The following is a 23,191-nucleotide window of genomic DNA, read 5'->3' on the forward strand; positions in this document are numbered from 1 at the left end:
CCCCAACTCGCTTCCTCCCACACCAGTGTCGCACCGAGTTATCATCGCCACCTATGCGCCCTACCTCACACCTCCGTGCCGCAGTAATATACGGTTCTAATATTTCTGCATTTGTATTGTCACGTAACGAACAAATGAAAGGGGCCAACTGTATAATATTTCATCCAGCTGCGGTTGTGAGCTCTTCACACTCTTTTTTTTATAGTCTCTCAGCTTCTACACCTAGTCTCTGTTCCTCATTCCCTCCTCCCTCCCCTAGCCGTCTCCCTTTCCCTTCTCCCTCATTCTCCCCCCCCCCTCCCATCTCTCCCTCATTTTTTCTCTGCAGTACTCCATAAAATATTTTTCGCTCAATAATGGAGTAGGGGGATATATAAAAAGAAAGTTATGCAACTGAACTGAAAATGGCAATGAACGTATGCTCATGCATATTTCTGCTATGCATCACGTGGCAGTCCGTGCCGTGGCTACAAATGTGGCTCAGGATTTCAAATAAACTATCTGAAGTAGATGGCGCCATAATAGTCATAAACCCAAGTTTACACTATTACATCAGAGTTACAGGCTGCTACTTATAATAACATTTTGTAGAAATTAATTCATTTCACAGGATCATGCTCAGATGTTGGACGCGGTGACGGCAAAACTACAGCAATATTTGCTACTTTTATTCTTCTTCTCCATGTTTTTTGTTAGTTTTCACATACAGACATGATATATTTTGGTCTTTATTTCATTTATTTGCCATCTGCTAACTATTCTTTGCAGTTCCTAAATGATTCAGGAAAAACTTCTGAAAGTCATCTGCAGCGTTTGCTTAATTTCGATTATTAGTTATTTAAAACGATCATGACGACGAGTATATCAACATATCACGGGAGGTTGGTTTGTGGCATAGGAAGTGCAGGCTAAACACAGGAGTCCACCGATATTCATCGTAAAGAAATTTTTGTGTCGAGGAACTATTCTTCCAAGTGATTCCAATAATATTTCTCGATCTAAATGTGGTTCCATCCCGAAACCACTCTACAAGAATAAGAATTATTAATGTTACAGCTTTTGGCGATTGTTATACTGAAGTACACTTAAATTTATATTGAGTAAGGTGAAGTAATGGTAAAAAATGGCACAAACTGAGAACAGTACGTAAAGCTGTTTTTATGCAGATTGGTTCAGTTGTATACAGTTATGCCACAATATTTCCGAACGACTCCTTCAAGATGGCCACTATCGATATCCTCCCACATCATTATGTGAAGTGGCGGCGCGGTTCTAGATGCTTCAGTTTGGACCGCGTGACCGCTATGGTCGCAGGTTCGAATCCTGCCTCGGGCATGGATGTGTGTGATGTCCTTAGGTTAATTAGGTTTAAGTAGTTCTAAGTTCTAGGGGACTGATGACCACAGATGTTAAGTCCCATGTGCTCAAAGCCATTTGAACCATTATGTGAAGTAAGAAACCATCAAAGATTTCGATGTTGATGTCGGCCATTTGTTAAACCACAGATTTAAATTACGTAGTGATTCTCCTAACTAGTATATATTTACTGTGCTGTATACTAAACGTCACCTCTTTCATATAACGAAAGTGTTTCACTTTAGTGTAAGCAAAGAAATTAAACTTTTCTTTGAACGCAATGATACGGACTGAGGTGACAGCTTGTACGAGCGGCCACTTGGTTTGTGTCTCAAAAGTGCAAGTGCATCAGAAATAACGCAGGTTATTTAATGGTAGCATTTTATTCCGCATCAAACTCCAAAAGACCAAAAGTTGTCAATCTATATCTCTGGTGATTCAGAGGACTACTAAGCATCCCCTCTCGTATTAGTCTATTTCTTCAAAATTCGCGTTCTTAGATTTCAGTAAAAATACTTGTATTTCATGTTTCTGTGGGGAAATAACAATCTATTAGCTGCCGTATTTTACGGGATACAAACGCTACGAACTATAAGATGCACCTTAATTTTTAACCATTTTTTAAACAACATTTTTACCACTTTTATTATTAAATCGCAAAGCCAGACTAAAAATATTTGTTTATAGGAGGAAACTGACCTTTAAAATTCTTGAAAATACTCATCTGAACTTTCGTCTTCCTCCTCCTCTTCCTCGTCATCGTTTTCCGCTTCGTAAATAAGATGGTCTTCGCTGTCATCGAGCGCATTACTTATGCCGCACGTCTTGAATGATTCAACAATAATGTCTTCTGTCACTCTAGACCGCGGTTGTTTTATCCGCTGACACGATTTTTCGATTAGAGGTCGTTTTCAAGTTCGCTTCGGCGTGAATCCATGTCAGGTTTCATCCATCATCCGTTTCTTTCATTCCTCTGTCATACACACTTTAAATGGATTATTTATCGATACATCAGGAAGTTGCAATTGTGAAGTAAGTCCTCCGGGAGTAACAGCAAGCTCTGTATTTCTCTGCCTCAATTTCTCTTTCACAGTATTTTTCAAATGACTACTAATCTGATCCAGCACAAGGAGAGAACTCTCCTTCAGTAACGAACCTTTCCTTCTCTCCCGCACTCTGTTAATCCATAATTTCAGTAACACCCTCATTGGTTCAAATGGCTCTGAGCACTATGGGACTTAACATCTGAGGTCATGAGTCCCCTAGAACTTAGATCTACTTAAACCTAACTAATCTATGGACATCACATACATCCATGCCTGAGGCAGGATTCAAACTTGCGACCGTAGCGGTCGCGCGGTTCCAGAGTGAAGCGCCTAGAACCGCTCGCCACACCAGCCGGCACACCCTCATTCACCTAATCCTTATGATGTACGCGAACAATAACACCTCGCGGTATTTCAGAACGTCTTGGCATTGTTTTGCGCTTGAAAATGATCATTGGATTAAGTTTAGTACTGTCATAATAACATGAAAGGACAACCGTTTAGTGCAGTTTTCATGTCCACTTGTTGTTACAGTTACAGTTTTAGAACCTTTCATGGCAAGAGTTCTGCTACTCGGCCCATCAAATGCCAGAGGAGTTTCGTCCATGTTCGCTACTTGGCTTAGTTCAGCATTGGTTTGCTCTCGATGTTGAATAATAAAGCGATTGAAGGTTAAGGTTTTCTCTTCATACTCTTGTGGTATTTTCTGAGATATGTTTTTTTTAGTCCATGACGCTTCATAAACCTGTAGCATCAACCAACTCCACTTTTAAATTCCTTTAGGTTCCAATGTAGCCACAGCTTACGAGCGGGTATTTGAATCATTTTTGTATTAATTCCAATGCCATTTTGACTGTGTCTTTGAATCCATTTCAGTGCAACATCTCCCAGTTTTGGCCATTTCGCTTTCAGCTCTCTATTTGAACATTTAGTCTTTCATTTTTTCAGTTCTTAAATTTACTATCCCGCCAGTCGCAGTTTTTCCTGTTGATGGAAGGCCGAAATGCCACTCGACTGCTCTCTTTCCATGTTCGTCTCACGAAATTATAGCCAGCATCATATATATATATATATATATATATATATATATATATATATATATATATATATATATATTTCCATTTTGAAACTTGCTATTAACAAAAGTATTGTACTGTTACCGATAGCACAAATCACTTTCAGTTCAAGCCCACTGGCACCGTAGACTGCGATGATACATCATAGGCTAGAAAGTGTTCTGGGTTTGTGATGGCGGGGTAGGAGGGAGACAGTGTTAGCAAGCTTGTGAATTTCCGCAAATTCGTCATATCAGTGAACTGCTGCTGCCGGTTGAACACCATGTTGCCAGACAGAGATAGCGTTCCCGCGGCACCGAATATATGGCAATTTTTAATACTGGCGGCAATTTTAAGTAAAATCCTGGCCAATTTTGGATGCAAGTTTTTGAAGAAAAAAGGGTGTGAATTAGCTTCTCTCTTTGTGTGATAATATTATACGTTTCAGAGCCTGTTGTTTATTTTTTTTTTCAAAAATTCCACCCGCTCCTGATATTTATTTCTTCCAGTTATCGCTTGATTCATCTCTGACAATGATTTGTTGATGTGAAAAGTGCCAAGATAAGACCTATTTCGGTCCCACCCTGAACTAAAGGTACCGTGGTAACTGGCTGGGTAACTGAGTGGAAAGTTCAGGGAGACGAAATGGCACCCCACATCCAACACAATAAAGCACTGCGCTCAAACTAACATTCGATCTGAAACTTCTCATTCTGGAAACATTCGATCTGATGACAGCTCTGTTTCACAAAATCTCATGTAACTATTAGCATTGCCCTGTGACAGATGATGTCTACAACCGTTCGCGAATGTAGACCGCATTTACGTCAAACTTTGTTCTACAACTCAATAAATGTTTCCCAAATGGATTATTAATGATTTTTAGAAAGAATTGTTTAAGCGATACTTTATCTCTTGCGGTGCGTAAGAAACAGAGTATATCTGGTTTCAGAACACTTAGCATATATCACCGCTTTGTGCTTATCAAGCAGTGGTAGTTCTGCTAGACAACCATTTGGAAGTCTCCCTGCTGCTTCAGTCGCACTGAAGTTGCAATCAAGCAATTACAGAGAACATCAATATTAAAGTTCTGTAGCCTGCATTGAATTTATTATCTGGAAAAAGTGAAAAGAAAACCACACACTGGTAGTGCGTTGTAGTGTGTGTTTTCATGAATTGCTTCTGTATCGTATCTGATTTGAGACATATGACAAACATAGCAATAATTTGAGTTTAATAAATGGTTTAATGTGATCCATTGATGTAGGAACAAATTTTTGATCTAGAGTGATAGTTGTCTTTTTCTTCTGGTGTCCGTCTACCTGCATACCCCATCTCTATTAACCTTCACGTCATTATTAGACTTTCCCCTCTTACTCAACTCCTCTGTAACACTTTTGTAAAGTTCATATGCTTCCCATCTTGTAGCCTTAACCTTCTTCGCCTTGCGAACACGTGCTCTCAACAGGTCAGCATTGTGTTACCAACCTGTCGAGCCTACTGCCCAGAGATTACATCAATTCTCTTACTGTATATTTTGGACTGTTTCTTCTGCGATATTGTCTGCAATTTATTGTGAGAGTGTTCCCACTGTCTTTAGTTCTGTGTCTGTATGTAATTTCCTATTATTCTCACTTCTACAGTCTGATCGAGTAACTTTATGTAGCGATTGCGGCATTACACTAGCATTCGTGAGGAATATGGTTCCCCAGTCTCACCGTCCACGCAGACTTGGATTTTCCTTGATTTCTACAAACAGACTAAGGTAAATCGTCAAGGGGACGTGAGGTATCACAAGTTTCCATTTCCTGATTCTTCACGAAACTAGTGGATAAGATTCCATATTGTACAATGATGTATTATATAAAACAATCTCACACATCTTTCCGCGTCGGTTTAGGATAAAATCTCAAGCTTTCGACCATTACCTCCAGCTTAACTCCCGTCGCTCCGCCATTTTTGTCTCACTTGACCTCGAAAAGGCCTACGACCGTGTCTGGCATCCCGGTCTCCTGTTTAAACTCCAAACCTACGCCCTTCCTATCAACTACATCCGTCTGATGGCCTCCATCCTCTCCCACCGTCCCTCCTATGTTACCATCCATAATGCCAATTCCCACACCTTCTAACCCTCTGCAGGTGTGCCCCAGGGCTCTGTCCTCTCCCCTCTCCTCTACCTCCTGTACATGGCAGATATACCCCAGCCCCCCCCTCCAGTACACCTCTTGCAATATGCTGATGACACCGCATTCCTTGCCCTCGCTCCTACCCTCCAACGGTTCCAACGCCTTCTCCAGAATCATCTTGAACTTTTTGCTACGTGGTGTAACCAGTGGCTTCTGAAACTCAATCCTTCCAAGACCCAGGCAATCATCGTAGGTCGTACCACTCGCTCCTTCCGGCTCCTGGATTTCTCCCTTACTGTCTGCCTCACCCCCACCCTCACCTACCTTGGCCTCACCATTGACCGTCACCTCACCTGGATCCCTCATCTCCGCTCCATCCAATCCAAAGCCCACAACCGCCTCCAACTCCTCAAACTCCTCTCTGGCCGGACGTGGGGGTTGCACCCCTCTACCATCCTCCACACCTACAAATCCTTAATCCGTCCCATCCTCTGTTATGCCAGTCCTGCCTGGATATCTGCCCCCCCAAATTCTATAAGTCCCTCCAAATCCTTGAGCGTCATGCACTCCGCCTCGCCTTCCGTATACGCCTCCCGTCCCCCACGCGGATCCTCTATGATCTCCTTCCTTTCCCCCATCTGCTCCTATTTCTCGAACATATCCGCATCCTCTACACCTCCCGCCGTCTTGAACCCCCTCACCCCCTGGTTGCTCCTCTCCTCTCCCATCCCCGCCCCCTGCCACGTCTTCACCATTGTGTCCCCCCTACCCTCCATCTCTACACCCTACATCTCCTTTCCCCAGGTGGCTTCCATCAGCTCCCCCTCCCAGATGATACCCTCTCTCCCTCCATTTATCCTTCCTATCAACACTGATCCTCAACCCCCCCTCCTTTCCTCCGTCCTTTCCCTGGGCTCCCTCTTCCTCCCCCTTCCATCCTGTGTTTTCTCCCCGCCTATCATCTCCTTTCTCCCCCCCCCCCGAGTCCTTTTGTACTCCCCTCCTCTGCCTTCCCCAATCCCTGGCCCATCTGCTCAGCACCCCCCACCCCTCTTATGGATCCTCCTCTTCCATTGGCTCCTTTCCCCCCTACCCCTTCACTTTTCCTCTCCTTCCCCCCCTTTTTCCCGTCATCTGACCAGTTTCCCCCCACCTGCTCTCGGGTGTGGTATGTCGTATTTGTGCCAACTTTTAGCGCAGTGTTTAAGTGAGTGTTCGGTGTTGTGCGTCCTTCCACAGTGTTGCGAACAGAAATCATGCTGTCGCTGGGTGTGCTTTTTATATCTCTTGCGAACAGAACCCAGACTGTCGCCGTGTTTTTTTTAATTGTCTATCTATTGTTTTTCTGCTTCCTGTGTGTTTTATTAGCTTCATCGACCCTGTGTTTTATGTTTTATGCTCCAGAATTTTCTGCCATTTTTACCTTTAAGTCACCAATTTTATCGCCAAATGTTATTATTTTTTATTATCTTCATCTTTTTAAAACAAATTCTGTAGGCTGAAGAGCGGCGTAATAAGCTGCTGCCAGCCCGCCCCCTTTAGGGGGAATCGAAACCCAATAAAGGAAAAAAAAAAAACTATTACCTCCAACGTCTTCGTCAGGAGCAACTGACTGTCAAAACTGCTGCTTATACAGCCCACAGAAGGCTTCTTATTGGTCACTAATTACATAAAGCTGTCGTAGGTGGTGTCAACGTCTGTGATGGTGGCGCCACCACTCCCGCCGTAGCGTTAACATCGCGGCGAATGTATTTGGTTCTCTGCATCGAGAGCTCGCTTCCACGCACCGCTAAGACTGTATCCGCTACATTTTCTTACACATTCTTGTTTCGACAGCCCCCCCCCCTCCCTAATCCGCAGTATGCAGGAACCTGGGACCAAACATTTGTCTCGTCGAACAGAATTTTATATTGTTTGTGAGGCTGTGCTCAGCAACCGCAGATTTCAGATTTCTCCAGTTTAATTTTAATGTCTCTGACATCCTGCACAGCGATCGGCAAATGCGCATATGGCCTGACCAATGTAAAGGCTTCCACCACACTCACAAGGGATGTTATAAATCCCAGAGATCCTGAGACCGAGAAGAAGGTGCAGATGGGCTGACCGATGTAATTGCTTCCAAACTCACAAGTGGTGTAATTCCCGGGGATCCTGGGGCGGAGACTTTCCTTAATAGGGCGAAGCATCTCCTTTATCTTCTTAGGAGGTCGCAAAATAGGGCTCTGCCTGTTTTGCTGGATTTAGCACTGCAGAAAAGAAGAAATGCAATCGTTGGTTCATCGCTTAATATTCAACGTTTTCACGTTTCCTTTTCTTCGAGAAGGTTGACTTCATATCATGTGACCCATAGCAGTTCTTTCGGAACATACAATTTAGATGATTATTTTCAGAATCCAAGTGGTCCAGGAATAGTTTTTGCTCTGTAAACCAATGTATTTAAGGATGCTCTCTTCTGCAATGATGGGCAATAAAATGTAAATCAGTGTGCGTCGGCTTGCGATACACTCAGTGGCCGAGACGTCCATCCGACTTTCGCTGCTCCAGAACATCTAAAAATGGCAGCCTCCCCTCTTTCTCTGTAACTATGGTGAACTGGGTGTTTGGATGCAGAGCGATGTTCATCGCAGTGCTCGAGAGCTTCTACGCCACAAGCGTGTCGTCAACAAAGGGGAGCCAAATTTAATGCACGTTCCACCAAATGTTTCATAAAACAGTTCGCCACTTCTGGAGACAACGGGGAACCTATAGCTGTTCCGTCCGTCATTCCGTAAAATTTACCGCCATACTAGAAGTAGGTGGTTGTCATAACATATCGGAATAACTTTATCGTTTCAGGAGGAAAATGATCTGCCAACAGTTTCAGTGTTTCCTCCATAGGAACGTTTCTAAATAGTGAGACCACAATGAGGCCGACTAGAATACAGTTTGTGTCAACTCTAGTCTGTTGTCAATGAATCACTGAAAGTTGTAAGAGGTCCGAGCAGATGTAATTTCGATGTATTGCTCACGCGCTGCCTGCAATATGTAAGGCATAAGAGAATCTCAGACCAGAGAGCAGTGTTGACTGCAGTAGGAACTGTGTAGCTGTAGGAGTAAGTTGTTGCTAGCGAGCTGTCTAGTCTGAAGTACCGTGTTGGCTGGGCCGGTCGTGGTGCAGCAATGCCGGAGCCTGAGCATTATTGTATAAGGTAAAAGCAGCCTCGCGTATATGTAGTATTGTTATCTAAAGTCCCATGTAAATGTTTTAAAAATGTCCTAATAATAATCTTTCTCATAAAAAGTAACTTTTAACAACCATTCATTTCAATTTAAAGAATTTACTAATTTCTCCAATCCATCATCATCCTGATTATTGCAAAAGAAAAATCACTTGTTACTTTTCATAAATGACAAATCTATCGGCCAGCATTGCACAGGGCTGTGCCAGAAAAATTTATTTTAAGAGCAGATATATATGCTTTATCCGGCGACTTCATTGAGGTAAGAATGTTTCTTTTTTATTCAGAATGATCTTTCAGGGCCATGACGCAGCACTGCTGACGTCCAAAATTTACCAGGTTAAATTCACAGTCAATTATTGAAAAGTTATAAGTGAGCGACAATTTTATTGAGAGGTTAATCACATTGTATTATTGGTAGGTTTCGGAACTTTTACTGTTTTGAGGTTACACTAAACGTGAATATTATTCATAATAATATTTTTTAATTCTGTTTGGGGGCTGCAAAGTTTCTGATGTGATGTTCACATCAGAAACAATCGGAGTCATCAACTTAGTTTGATGTTTGGCCAACCAGTAGGTAGGAGAAACAATAGCGTTAACAAATGGCCTGAACGAAATACTTTCCTTGTAGACTTTAGGAAATCCGTACAGCCTGCGAGGTCAAGGAGCTCATGCTCAAGATTCTTGATGACATCCTCCGGTAGATCAGAATTCTTTAGGAGCTTCACAGTGTTCCTGCAGTATGGCAGATTTGGATCCCGTTTTAAGTTTTTGTACACGCTAACTTCCAACAATGACGCCACTTTGCTGCGATATTCACTGGTATTAAGAACAACAGAGGTATTTCCGTTGTCAATAGGAAGTACCACAAGAACTTCATCTTTCCCTAGTGCACGGAGCCCCTTCTCTGCACCGCTGATGATAGTTTTGGGCAGCTCGGTTGAGGCTTAAAGACGACTTGTGGTAACTCTTACTCTCAATGGTATACTATTTTATTCAAAACAGTTGGAAACGACCAGGGAGCTTACTTCAGCTACAACGTAATGAAAAAAAGGGTTGAGAAAAACGTAAGGCACAAGCGTAGCAACTGTTAAGCCATACGACGGAAATTGTTTGGGTAGCCATAAGCGAAGGGCTCGATGGAAACAACATACTACACTGAGAAACGACTGGAAACTGCATGAAATTGGTGGCTGCAAGACGTGGTTCCGTCATATCACTAATTTTTACCTTTCAACGAGGAAGTATTGCCGGCAGAGTGGAATATGCAGTGTTGTCAATCTATTGGCAGTTAATAGCCTATAATCCGTAGAGAGTACAATCACATTTGAGTAGGCTCAAGCTGAGAATACGACTTCTGAACAGTCTTCTGTCTGTAAACACATACAAATGCAACCTGTGTCTTTCTTGAATAGTTATTTATTATTTAATGAACCGGTTATCAAACCTTTTCGGGTTCAGCTTCAGATGGTTTCCTGGAAGTTACATCACTATTTCTAGCATACTTTTGGGTGCTGGCTCTGTGACAAGAAGATGGAACTTCTTCCTGTCACAGAGCCAGGGCCCAGCATTATGCCGGAAATAGTGATGCAACTCTGCAGAAAACCATCTTAAGATGAACCTGAAAACGTTCGCTAACCGGTTCATTGAATAATAAATAACTATTCAAAAAGTGGCTGGTTTCAGTTTTATGCATTTACATTCAGTTAACAGTCAAGATTTCTAAAATATCCGTAATGGATAAGCTTAGTCTTCTGTCTACATATGTCGCTATTTATTTCTGGTATTAAAATTCTTGCACGATACTGAAGCTCTCTACCGCCGCTCATAAAACTTGTGTCAATACTGGGTTCAATTCAGTCTCTATCGCCACAGAGAAAAACTTTCTTTTTTTTATTTATGTTTATTCACTTGTATTCATACTGAAAGATTACATGCCGTACTAATGAAACAGAAACGCCGTTTGCAGAAGACAGAACGATCCACAATACTAAAAACGGCATAAAAAAACTGTGAAGCCTATAGGTATCTTTATAGCGTTTAGGAAAACATTTGTACATATTGAAGGAAATGAACAGCTATTCGTTACTCCAATGTGCCTACCAAGATAATCACGTCGCATCCACAAAGAGGCAACGACTGCCAATTCCATTAGTTTCAAAGTTGATATTCTTCCTGTCAATGCGGGAGCACAAGCAGCGCAGTTTTGCGAATGCAATGGGAAAGGGCTCTCAGCTATGTATTTAAAGGTGTTAGGCCCTCTGTATAATAACTGTATTTCACTTAAATAGAGACTGTATTCCAGAATTCATTTAATTTGGGAAGGTATGAGAACTGAGAAACTGTTAAGGTTACTTTTAGGAGGAATCCTCCCTTTGGGGTTTGTTCACAATTTCGTGGAACGACAAGAGCTGAAGAAATCTGCCTCTAATGGTGTCAGATACCGGTAAGCGACAGCTGTATCCCATCGGCCGCCAGCCGCATTTCGCAGCTTTTCATCTTCAGTTATGTGCAGTCCTAAAGCATCAACTGCACAACGTACAGCGCAGCGCCGCGAAACGGCATCAGAAGGCGCTTAACCTCGCGCGAATAGAAATAGCGACAGCGCCACACCTCCAGGAAGAGTCCAGCGCCCTCTGTCAATGCTGACTTAACCAGCCGCCCGTCGCTCGTCGGCCCCAGTTCGGTCGCAGACTTCGAGAGCATGAGTACTAAGTAATAGTTAGCCTGCATTATGCGAGTAGTACTAGAGAAAAGTAACTGCATGTAGGAGGGACAGGATGCCAATTCATAACGAGAAGTCAAGTCATGTTTCTTTCATTTTTAAAAATAAAGAATTCTGTTAATCTTCAAGTGTATGTACAGATCATTCTGGATTCCTACCACTGGAGCCGGACGGTATGGCCGAGCGGTTCTAGGCGCTTCAGTCTGCAAACGCGTGACCGCTACGGTCGCAGGTTCGAATCCTGCCTCGGGCATGGATGTGTGTGATGTCCTTAGGTTAGTTAGGTTTAAGTAGTTCTAAGTTCTAGGGGACTGATCACCTCAGATTTTAAGTCCCATAGTGCTCAGAGCCATTTGAACCATTTCCTACCACTGCCCATCACAACTTCAATCCTTCCTTGTTTACGTCGGTGATGCCTCCCACAGTAGCCGACACACCAAGTGCACTGTTTGGCCTATGAGATTCGTGGAAGAGTACAGATTGCTATTTTGATGGTTTCCTGGCTCAGTCTGTAAAAATGGAATCCTTATATTGTATAGTCACTTTGTTGCCCTCCTCTCTGTCTGTCGGACTGTTAAAAACCCTACTTCTCAGGAATAGGTAGACATATTAGGTTGAAATTTACGTCACATATTAAGGTTTATAGTCGCCTAATAAAGTAAAACCTTTAAGCTTTTAAATCAATTCATTCGAAAGATACGGTTATTTATGTTACATATTTTTGCTTCAAGAAAACTCACTGATCAAAATCTATAGGGTACTTCCGTCGACCTAGAATCACGAATTTTCAAAGATGCACAGTTTCACACTGAAAGTAAAGGAAAAAATTGGAAATATTTTATTTGCTATTATATAATACGAAAAAAATATTTTTTATCATTTTTCATCCATTTGGCTCTCTGTCCAAGTGTTAAGAGCCCTTTTTTTCTCTGCAACAGGTAGGTGTGTCAAATACAAATTCATGTCAGTACTAAATTCTATGACCCACTGGTGACGTTTAAGCTTCGAAGTCAATTGACTCAAAAGTTTCTACCATTTATGTCCCACATTTTAAAACTCGCAATCCACTCATCAGAACCTATAGGGTATTTACCGTTGAGCCAAAATCATGAAATTCGGCAAGAAGCAACGTTTCATAATAGAGGCAAATGAAAAAATCTGAAAATTGTTAATTTGTAATGATATAACATGAACAAATACTTTTTGTCATTTTTCATCCATCTGCATGGTTTCACAGTGCAAGTAAAGATCTGAAAATAGTTAAATTGTAGTTACATCACATAAAAAATATCGTGTCTCCATTAGACCATACATTGCATTTATCATCCGTCACACTCACAACAGACGAATATTACTGCATGCAAATATAAAATGCAAGTTGTACTCATATTTTGGTAAACAAATAAAAATATTATATTAAATCATCCCTATCTACGTACATAAATTGAAATCCACTGCTCGTTGCTTTTTGCATGTCTACGGTAATCTGAGGAACTACTGCAGAGATTTTTGATATGGTCTTGGAATTCCAGGGACCGATTTCTTGATAGCATCTACATCTAAAACTGGTGAAAAAATCATTGACATTTTCGACTCCCAGGATGGGTGAACTACATCTGTACAGAACTCACAGCGCCCGTGTCCTCCACGCTCTTTGCCAGTTTTTTGTTCACTGACTAGCATCATCGTATAGATACATTCTGTTTGTATTGAGGGAACAAACAAATATACTTCTCTTCAAACAATGTGTCGGTAATTAATTTAGAGATGTCATCAAAAAAGCAACTATTTTGTAATATATATATAAATATAGGTCTTACTCTAGTTACGATGGAATTCCCGCTCATATTGTAACAGGGGGACAGAGATAGTGACAGTATTGATTGCAATGATGGTATAAATCTCAAATGTTTCCGGGTATTCAGTAGGATGGCGTCGTCTGAATGGTGCGGTGTTTCGTCAAGCTGACTTGTTGCCATCCGCAGACGATATCGATCAGGACTGTCTGGCATCAAGTCGGCTCTCCGAGATGTCGCATCCTTTGGTGACGAAGTCACGCTCCTGAATACCCGAGAATACTTCAAATTCATGATAACCCGGGAAGCCTAAAATCAGGCAACACGACATTTATGCAGGCAGTGTAAGGATTTATACTCAACGAAAGGTGGTTACATATTGTCAGCATTGTTTATATTCTAATGAAAACACTACATCCACTGCAACGAATGACGAATGCAGTATGGCGTCTACTGCTGATTCTTTCGTTTCATTTCATATTTACGAAATTGGAAATGCAAACAATCTTTGTATTACTGAAATCTCTTATAGCTATACTGTCTTGATCGTTATGAATTGTGGGAAAGTGTGGTGAAAAAGTAAACAGCTCAAAGTAATCCCAAACGTTGGTTTAGACTACAATTTTTACAGTTATGCTTCTTTTAGAAATTCTTCATTTGGCCATGACGAAAAGCACTTGTACTGAATTCACAGACATTCAGCGGTAATTGTAGAAATTTGCACTCAATGTTATTAGCAAATACACACGAGGCAGATTTCCGCATCTGAAACACAGGCTCTTCCAAAAGTGAATCGCCCAGGTTTCTCGAGGAGTGAAAGGCATGCCAAAGGCTAGTGGAGCTGACTGTTCAGCAGCTGCGTAGAAAGAGAACAAGGAAAAAAAAATCACAGTCTTGTGCCACAGACTAGGAAGCAGTATAACCATTCAGCTTGTGGTGACAATATATTGAGCTTCCAAGTAGCACAGATTTGTACAATATCTCCTCTTTATCATCATCGTTGTACGGTGATCTTATTTAGGCACTTTAGGTAATTTAGCACGCCCAGTCCACGTAAGGAGTTCACTAATATACACCAACATTTCATTTTGGCTGAATATCGGGCGGAAATGAGGGGAAAATGGACTGCTTGTGTATGCAGTCACATTATGTGGTGACAGCAAACAGCAAAATGCTTCAGTAAAGAGAATATGGAACCACAGTTCTTTGAAGCATTTTGTGAAAACTGAAAACAGTCTGGCAGCTGATAGAAGCGAGGTCTTCCCATGTTTTGTTGTAGGTATTAACATTCTTTCTCTAAGATAATGAACATCTGTATTTACAGCTACTAAAAACGCGTGCTTATATTGTCATATGCGTTTAGTTTTGTTTCCTGAAAACATCATCATTGGTAACGCTATTATTTGATTTCCACTTACTTCTGGAAATATCATTTCCACATGATCCTGCTCTCGAAACTGACGGTTTTGGCTTAAGTTTACGTTGGATTACAGCAACAGATCTCTCTTCACATTACTCTCTTCTCATTACTAGTGTTAACTGACGTTCCACTACCCAACGCAGGATCACATGGAAAATGTTCAAAGGTGTTTTTTAAATGTCTGTAATAACTGAAAAGTGAATACGTGCAGCAAGGCCACACAACTGAATAATTTATAATCTTAAACATGGCTGCGAAACAGCAACTGTGTAAATCTGAAGAGGTTGAATTATCAGCCAACCAGTTTCAAACAAAGGTTTATTAACCCTTGACCTAGGTTTCGATATTTGTAAAAATATCTTCTTCATAAGTAGTGGGCCTTGTTACATCACGTCTAATGTACCATCGTGTGATGTAGCAACGCTCACTACTTCTGAAGAAGATATTTCTATAAATACTGAAACCTAGGTCAAGGGCTCATAAACTTTTGTTTGCAAATGGTTAGATGATTTTTCAACCTCTTCCGAATCATTTATTCTAAGAAGTCGAGGAAAATGGAACAGTGAAACGAACCTTCGCTAGCCTCAGCATTTACTTGATTCGCTGATGGTTCTTCTTCTAATTACCAATTGCCGTTGAGGATAGTATTATCATTTCACATCTTTAAATTCAGAACGGACGTCCGAGGCTCTATTTCCGGAACAAAACATACCAGTGATTACATATAATTAAAGTTCAGCTACTCGCAGAGATCCAGTGTGGGCTTTATTATTATATGGCAGAGAAACGTGGTACAGTTTCTCCTTTATTAATACAGAACTGGTTTACGCTGAAAAAAATTAGTTCCTATTTTGGCCACTCGGTGCAAATCTGCCGCTGAGTTCTAGAAATACATTTCGAAATGTTTCCACATGTAATGGATTAGGAACAGTACGTGTGTGGGAAAGGTGAGAAAAGCTTCGTGTTAATTTATTACTGACCGCCACTTTCAGAGTTGTTCAATATAAGCACATGATACGTCGAGGAGATGCAGTACAGCGCCAGATTTATACCTGGTAGCTAAAATTGGAACTAACTTTTTTCCAGCGTAAATCGATTCCACTAACGCATTACCAAATCTACAAATTTTGCTACCATACGGTAATTACAGCCCACACTTCACCTCCGTGCCCAGCTACACTTTAATTAGCCAATAAAACCATCAAGAACCTTAGCCTCGCAACAACACCTGGATGCGTACAGTATTATGGCTAACGATCGACTCGTCCTTTACTCTCAGAGCGTTGTCTTCTTGCGCTCCACTTTTTCTTTTGTTCTGGTATTGCCTTACTAACGAAGAGGTACTTTCCTCCAGGTTTTGCTATTCTATCGTTATAAGTATATCGAACTTTACATGGAGTAGCAAACCACTAAAATTTTCAGTTTAAAATACCCACATAGAAAAATCCATATGGAGTACAAAGTGACAAGTTAACTTAAATATCAACAAAGTATGCACAAAATATAGGTAAAACATTATTTATAAAAAAGTAAGAATTACGAATGACATGAGGTGTTGGTGTGACAATTTCTTTTTATTTAATTCTACTTCGACTTTCATTTTACGTCATCTATTTCACCACCAGATTGGACGACAAGTGATTGTATCACTTAAGCTCTCTTAGCGACTTTACTTAGGACCAGAATTTTCTAGGGTGCTCAGAAACCTATTTCACTAATCATGTTCGGCTCCATGGGAACGGTTGTGTCCACTCCCGTGATGGAATCCAAGACATAAAGGTAGGCAGCACCTGTCGTAATATCATCTGCAATTAAGTTAAGAATGGTAAAGTCAAATTTTACATCAACTTGTTCAAACAGTCCGCCGTTTTACAGAAACAAAGTTCATGCTCCGATGTACTTCAAGGTAAGTCGTACTTGTAATGTTTTTGAATTAATATGCCTGCAGACGAAACTGTTATTTGGATTCACTGCATCTTTTGAATATAAACAAATTATGTTATCCCATTCTTTTACATATAGGGACTAAATAAAAAGGGCGTTGGTTGCCCAGTATGACGTAATGTAACTTTTGACATAACGATTTTTTTGAGTTTATATGCCTCCAGACGAAATGTGTTTGATTGTAATTACTAACTGAATAACTTTTACTTTTATTTTATCTGAATACAAATTGGCTTGACCCATTCCTTTACATATGGGGAATAAAAGTAGAGGGTGTTGGCTATCTAGTATGAGGTAACGTAACACTTCTCATAATGATTTTTGAATTGAGCGCCTCCGGACAGCGTTGTATTTTAATATAAGTTTTATTTAAAATTCCTGTATTTTTATGTATCTTTTTTTAACTTAAGCCATTCTTTTACAAATCGGCAAGAGACAGTGGGCGTTCGATATCCAGCGTGAGGCAAACCGAGGTTATCTGTGTGGATTTGTAAACAGCTGACTCAGATGGACCGGTGCTTGTACATGCCGCAGTGAGATCGAAGTATGTGTTGTTATAACAATGTTCAATCTACTCGACTACTTATATTGTATACAACTGTGACATTGAGTCTGATTCTTGTATTATTTGTATTTATAACACTGTCAGCTGAAACGTAAATCTGCAATGCAAGAAAAAGACAGACGATATTACGACTGACCTTGACATTTCTGTCCTGGATTCCACTAACGTATGACACCAAGTAAACATAATACGTGCTGAGCGCCACATAACTGATTCGACTTAAATCCTTGCTGATGCTCGGAAGCTTTTCTCCGCCACCACTGTACAACAGCTCCGTTAGAGGAGGCAGGCTGTTACTACCGTAATAAACCCCTGACCTCCAGCCCAGCCAGAGCAAGCCGGAGCCTGGCGGTAGTTCCTGTGCGGGGCGGTTACGAATGGACTCCGGAACAAAATAGCCGGCCGGCGCGCAGCTGGAGTGCGTCGCGTGACCGAATTGGGGATTCCCCGGGGCGGGCGCTGGATGGATGAGTCCTGGCGGAGTCAGAGGCGAGAGGCGAGTATCGGCAGGGGGTGGCCACGAGCGCCGGGGGCGGGGGCGGGGGTGGGGGTGGTACAGCGCAGCGCAGGGCAGGCTGGGTGGTGACTCGGGTAGCGGCAGGCGCATGCCGACAGGTGCTGCGCGTAGAGGCGGCAGCTGCTCATACGTCTCGCTGCGGGACGCAGCTTCAAAGGTGCCAGCAATCAGGCGGGAGTAAGCAGCCGAGGAAGGGCCGCGAACTGTAATGGAAGCTCAACAAATTGACAGAGACAAGTGGCGGCTTAACGCGGAGGTAAATGCAACTGCAACTTCTTGGTGCCCGCTGTTACAGGTCTGCTGCCAAATGTTCTAGTTCTTTAAAGTAAAATCAATTTGACCAAATGTCATTACTTTGGCTCGTCATTAAGATTGCCAGAGACGTCCCGAGGAGACTTTGCGCCCCTGAGAGAAATGACAAAGTTTCGCCCCCGTAATTGCCCCTCCCCCCCCCCCCCCCAGGGTAATCTACTCTTCTGAAACATTTTTTACATAGGTTTCGGAAATTTGAAAGGTGGGTTTAACAAAATGAAGCGTCATTATATAATATTGCTTAAATGACCTGTATAGATGAAAAATATTGCACACATCAAATGAAATGTATCATTGCACTAAATAAATTACAAATTGTGTACGTACGCTAAAAAATTGAAAGTAAAACAAAATCAATGTCCTATTGTTCCTGAAAACAGTTGATTTCTAATAAGGAATAGATTTTATTTGTTCCTCGTAAGTTATTTTTGTGAATTATTTGCTATTTGGAAATAAAAGAAGAAGCGCTATATTTAAGTGCTGAGAAAACGTGCCTTACCATGAACTGTGTTTTTGTTATAATTACACTTTGCATTCCCTGCTTTGAGCGAAGCAGACCTATTGCTTATGTCACTGAAATGAAGTTTTGTATCTGTGTTGTATCCTATCGACAAGATAACTGAATTAAACAGTTTGCTTCATCTAGGCTCGACCTTAACAAGACTTGTATCACCTTTAATTTGCTGAAATTGCGCTGACAGGTGCTGCAGTCACTGGAATTCTCACAAATATACTCAAATTTATTTCGATGTTTGGATAAGTATCGTGTAACCCACAGTTTAAGGGGAGTTAGAACGGAAATAATTTTTTTTCACATTTTCGGATTTTTATGTCATTATAAAATTTTGCAATTTTCCGAATAAAATGACATATATATCACTTATAAACTCACATGGGAAGTATTTTAGTTTATTTTTTTAATATAGTCTACACCAGTTGAATGTTAAAATTTTTACTTGCATTACTTCAAGGTCTGATAAAATCGGTAATTTTTTATATGCAAGGCTGTGGATTTCTGTGATATATAGGTTAAATTACGTCTTTGTATTGGTAGCACTGTCAAAAACAGTATCATATCGTTTCATAGTATAAACACGTATGCTGAAGTGCTAACGTTTTTCTGAGGAAAAGTGACTAATAGATTCGTAAACGTCTCAAAAAGTAAAGTAAGAAGGCAAAACGAAACGTTTTTAAGAAACGTGGGTTTCATGAGAATATATTTTGGAATAAAGGGAAACATTGTGTTCGACATGTTGCATGTGAAGTTACAGACAGTGAAATACAGGCAGACTTGTCAGAATCTAGAGAGACACCCATTAGTGCTTCGAAGATTAAAATAAAATATTGTGATTCTCAGTTTTCTCAAATAGAAAGTGATGTAGATGGTAGGTTAGGTTATATTCTGATAGATTAACACATCTTACCAAGGGTGTTAGGTGCATGTGTGTGTTGTAAAATATGTGGAGGGCCAGTTAATTTACAAGAAGACAGTGAAGTATCAAATGAACTAGCTGGGAAACTTATCATTAATTGTGCCAGTTGTAAATATACTCATCCAGTTTCGAATTCTGATAAGTGTAAGGATAACTACTTCGAAGTAAATGTTAGGTGGTTTTACGGATTGAGAGCTATTGGCAAAGGACACTCTGCAGCGTAAATAATATGTGCCGTGATGAATATATCACACCCACCTTGTAAAATGGACAAGTATGCAGGATTTATTGGAGCTGCTGTGGAATCTGTTACAAATTAGTCAATGCTGCAAACGAAGCTGTTGAAGTAAATGATGGTATGACTGACATACCAGTAGCTTTTAATTGCACTTGGCAGAAGTATGTTTACATCTCCATCTCAAACAAACGATGTCAGTAAATCATTATGTGGTGATCAACAGCGTAACAGTGGACGGATGAGATGGAAAAGAGACTGTCATTGTACTGTAATAATAAGCATCACAATTGATAGTACGAACAATTTTACCATTTTTACAGTAATTTCAACACCGACCAATGATGCGACAGCATCTTTCCTAATTTCAGTATCATCGCTAAGCCGCCCATTCTCTACTTTACGAGTATCATTGCGAATGTAGATAGATTACTGTACAGTACGTCCATTTACTGTTAAATCTTGAACATATACGTCATCAAAGTATATCAGACAGCGCTCTATACATTTCTAGCACCTCGAGCATAGTGCATAATTTACGATCTGTCTCTGTGTGGATGGAAGTCACACAGCATTCTTGCTGTCTTAGGATAAAATTAGAGACAGAAAGACCCACCCTGTAGTATCATTATCGATTTAATCTGCAGCTGACCAGAGATAGACCGCTACATACTGCGTCTCGTGAATGAATGGACCATGCCTAGTTCTCACCCATCCAAGTGCACAATATATCTCCAGATGCGCCTATGTGGATGAGGTTAGCACTCCTTATCCACGTATAGTAACAGATTTGTAAGTGTTCTAATAGCAGACGATTAAGAAGAACAAGAAATGGGTGGTTTTTCTGCGTGATGGAGTTCCAAACGGATGGTGTTCGATACATTTTACGCAAATCAACTATGCTATCAATTTTAAAGCATTGTTCTAGTGTCTGGGATCAGTACCAGGAGGGTACTGGTAAGAAAGAACATAAACACATGCACTCCTAAAGCTACACGCATCTGCACTTAAAACAGGCTATAATGTTAGATCGCTTCAGTTTCTGACCTATCAGTCGTGTGGAATGCAGCTCTGTTAGTATCCCACTGTGAGATATATATTTACAGCTCATGACATACATCCTTACTGTAGGTTTCTCTACGATAAACTATGGTAGCAACCAGTAAAATGAAAGAACTACTTCCTTAAAACAGCGACTCTGTGTGATAAATGCGCAATATAGCTTTCCTGAGATGTATAGCGTCCACTGCTCACATCCGATCACGGTTCAGAAATTATGCTATGCCCGAATCAGTCCTATATAAAACGATCGTTAGTAACGGGGAATACCTCTTAAAAGGAAACAGATAAACTCGTAGCAGCGGCGTCCGACATGTGAAATTACACGCCATGCTACAACTAACTCTGTAAACACACATCTATCAAGCAGATGAGTACACGGTGATTGCAGTGTCTCACAAACACCTATGCTAACTTAGAATCATCTTAGTTATGAAACTGAATTCTCGATTGCATAGCCAAGATGCGACAGGGGAATGGAGTACATCGCATAAATCTTCGTTTGTTTAGAGGAATGTGTCGAAACAGGAGGGTCACGTTTGATCACACATGAGATGGAAGTCCTCTGATGACGGAGAGGTTTGCTGTTATCGATTGCGAGTAGGCAGCGCTCTAAGTCACATGCAGGACACGTGGTTGTATACGAGTGGAACGCAGGCTATGTCACGCGACCGTTGCATCCAGACAGAACAGCGGAAAAAATGACCTGCAGCAACATCTCCCCCTGTAGAACGCATCATCAGTCTGCCATTAAATCCTATCTCGTTACAGCTCCATCCCAATCGATCACTGCGTCTTCTCTCTCTCTCTCTGTTATCCATTAATGCAAATGCATATAAGTTTAGAGGGAGATAGTTCTCTGTTTTCTTGAAAAGCGTTAAACGCAGTAGTCAACTCGCTTGTATCACCTCTATAGACATACAGTATAACACTGCCTCGACGGAAAAAAGTGACTGTTTCCCAGGTTCCCTTCGCTTTCATGTCGACGTTTTCTTGGATTCCTCTTGTAGTCTCATACTTGCTCGCACGTACATGAATTGTTCTGCGCCAACCAGAAGACACGCTAGTGCTTCCACAATTTCCCCACATTTCAGTGTATTTTCCCTTAATTTATACGTTTTTTCTGTAATTTTTCACAATTCTATCGATTTTCTTATGTCACTTCTACCCATGCGATCATGACATCACCTCTCATTCGTGCTCTAAAATTCCTTGTAAGTGTAATACAGCTGCCAACACCTAGCGCAAACGCACTATTGCGATTCCTGGGAGCCATCCGTGACATACACAGACATACAGAAAAGAGAGCAAACGCGCTCTAAATGTGGAATATGTGGGTGTAGACGACTGGATGCAATTGAGTACAGTGCTATACTACGCCTACCGATCAGAAAAGTAGCTGACTAACTGTGATAACGCCAGTGTTGAACATGTTAGTTATGTAGGCGGCAGCGCTACGGACAAAGCGCAAATTTTGATTATAAGCCATGTGGCGTCTGTTTGTAACGCCGGAAATGCATATCCTCCTATTTCCATCTATTGTACTATATATTTTTTTCCTTATTTTGTTACCTGAAGATATGACATTTCTGTGTCTTTATATATTGTAATTGTTTTACTGTTTGTATATATATATATATATATTTATATATATTTATGTACTTATGTTGGTTTGTTTTGTGAATATTGTTTGTATTTATACGCTGGGTCTGACCTATACCCGGGCCGCTGAAACATTGCACTTGACGTTTGCGTATGAAGTTGGCAGCGTAACAGAGTAACAAGTGAAGAACGATAGGCGCTGGACGTTCAGCGTGGGGCGCCAGCCAATCACAGCGCAGTGAGCACAGCTGTTACTCACGTGCTGTGACGTCAAAGTTCCCGCGTTGCCGGCTTTGTTTAGTGGATGTGTATACAACGTGAATTGTATGTTGTTTACCGCGTGTTTTCGTTGTACTGTGTGCTATATCGTTGTGACTTTTGTTACGTTGTGAGTGTACATACTTGGAAAATGCCACCGAAAAGACTTCGTTCACCCAGTGACAATCCTTTGCGTCGAGGGGTGCCCCTAAACAGCCAGGCACTGGAGTTACTACGCAGAACTCGTGAGTTTTACGAGCAGGAGAAAAACTACGTAAGCATTCATGGACAGCCATCAATTCCTGCCGACAAAGTGGTGGAACGTACGTCGAAAACTCTTGGTATTAGTGCAAGAACCGTAGTAAGTAAAGGAGTATTACTACAAAACTTGGAAGATACTGAAGTGAGCCGTAATGATTCCGAGCTGTCTGGATCAAATAATACATTTTTATCAACCCCAGGAAAGAAGAAAAAGCGACCTAGTCCTATCACAGATTCAGATTCTTTCCAGACTGACGCAA

The 23,191-nt window shown here is 41.2% G+C and overlaps 1 pseudogene; it reads right to left on the reverse strand.

Moving 5' to 3' along the window:
- The window catches only part of LOC126188496 (secretory carrier-associated membrane protein 1-like), a 154,569-nt pseudogene that overhangs the window by 23,299 nt on the left and 108,079 nt on the right, over nucleotides 1-23,191 (reverse strand).

This window comes from Schistocerca cancellata, chromosome 5 (assembly GCF_023864275.1).
Source record: "Schistocerca cancellata isolate TAMUIC-IGC-003103 chromosome 5, iqSchCanc2.1, whole genome shotgun sequence".
Lineage (NCBI taxonomy): Eukaryota > Metazoa > Arthropoda > Insecta > Orthoptera > Acrididae > Schistocerca > Schistocerca cancellata.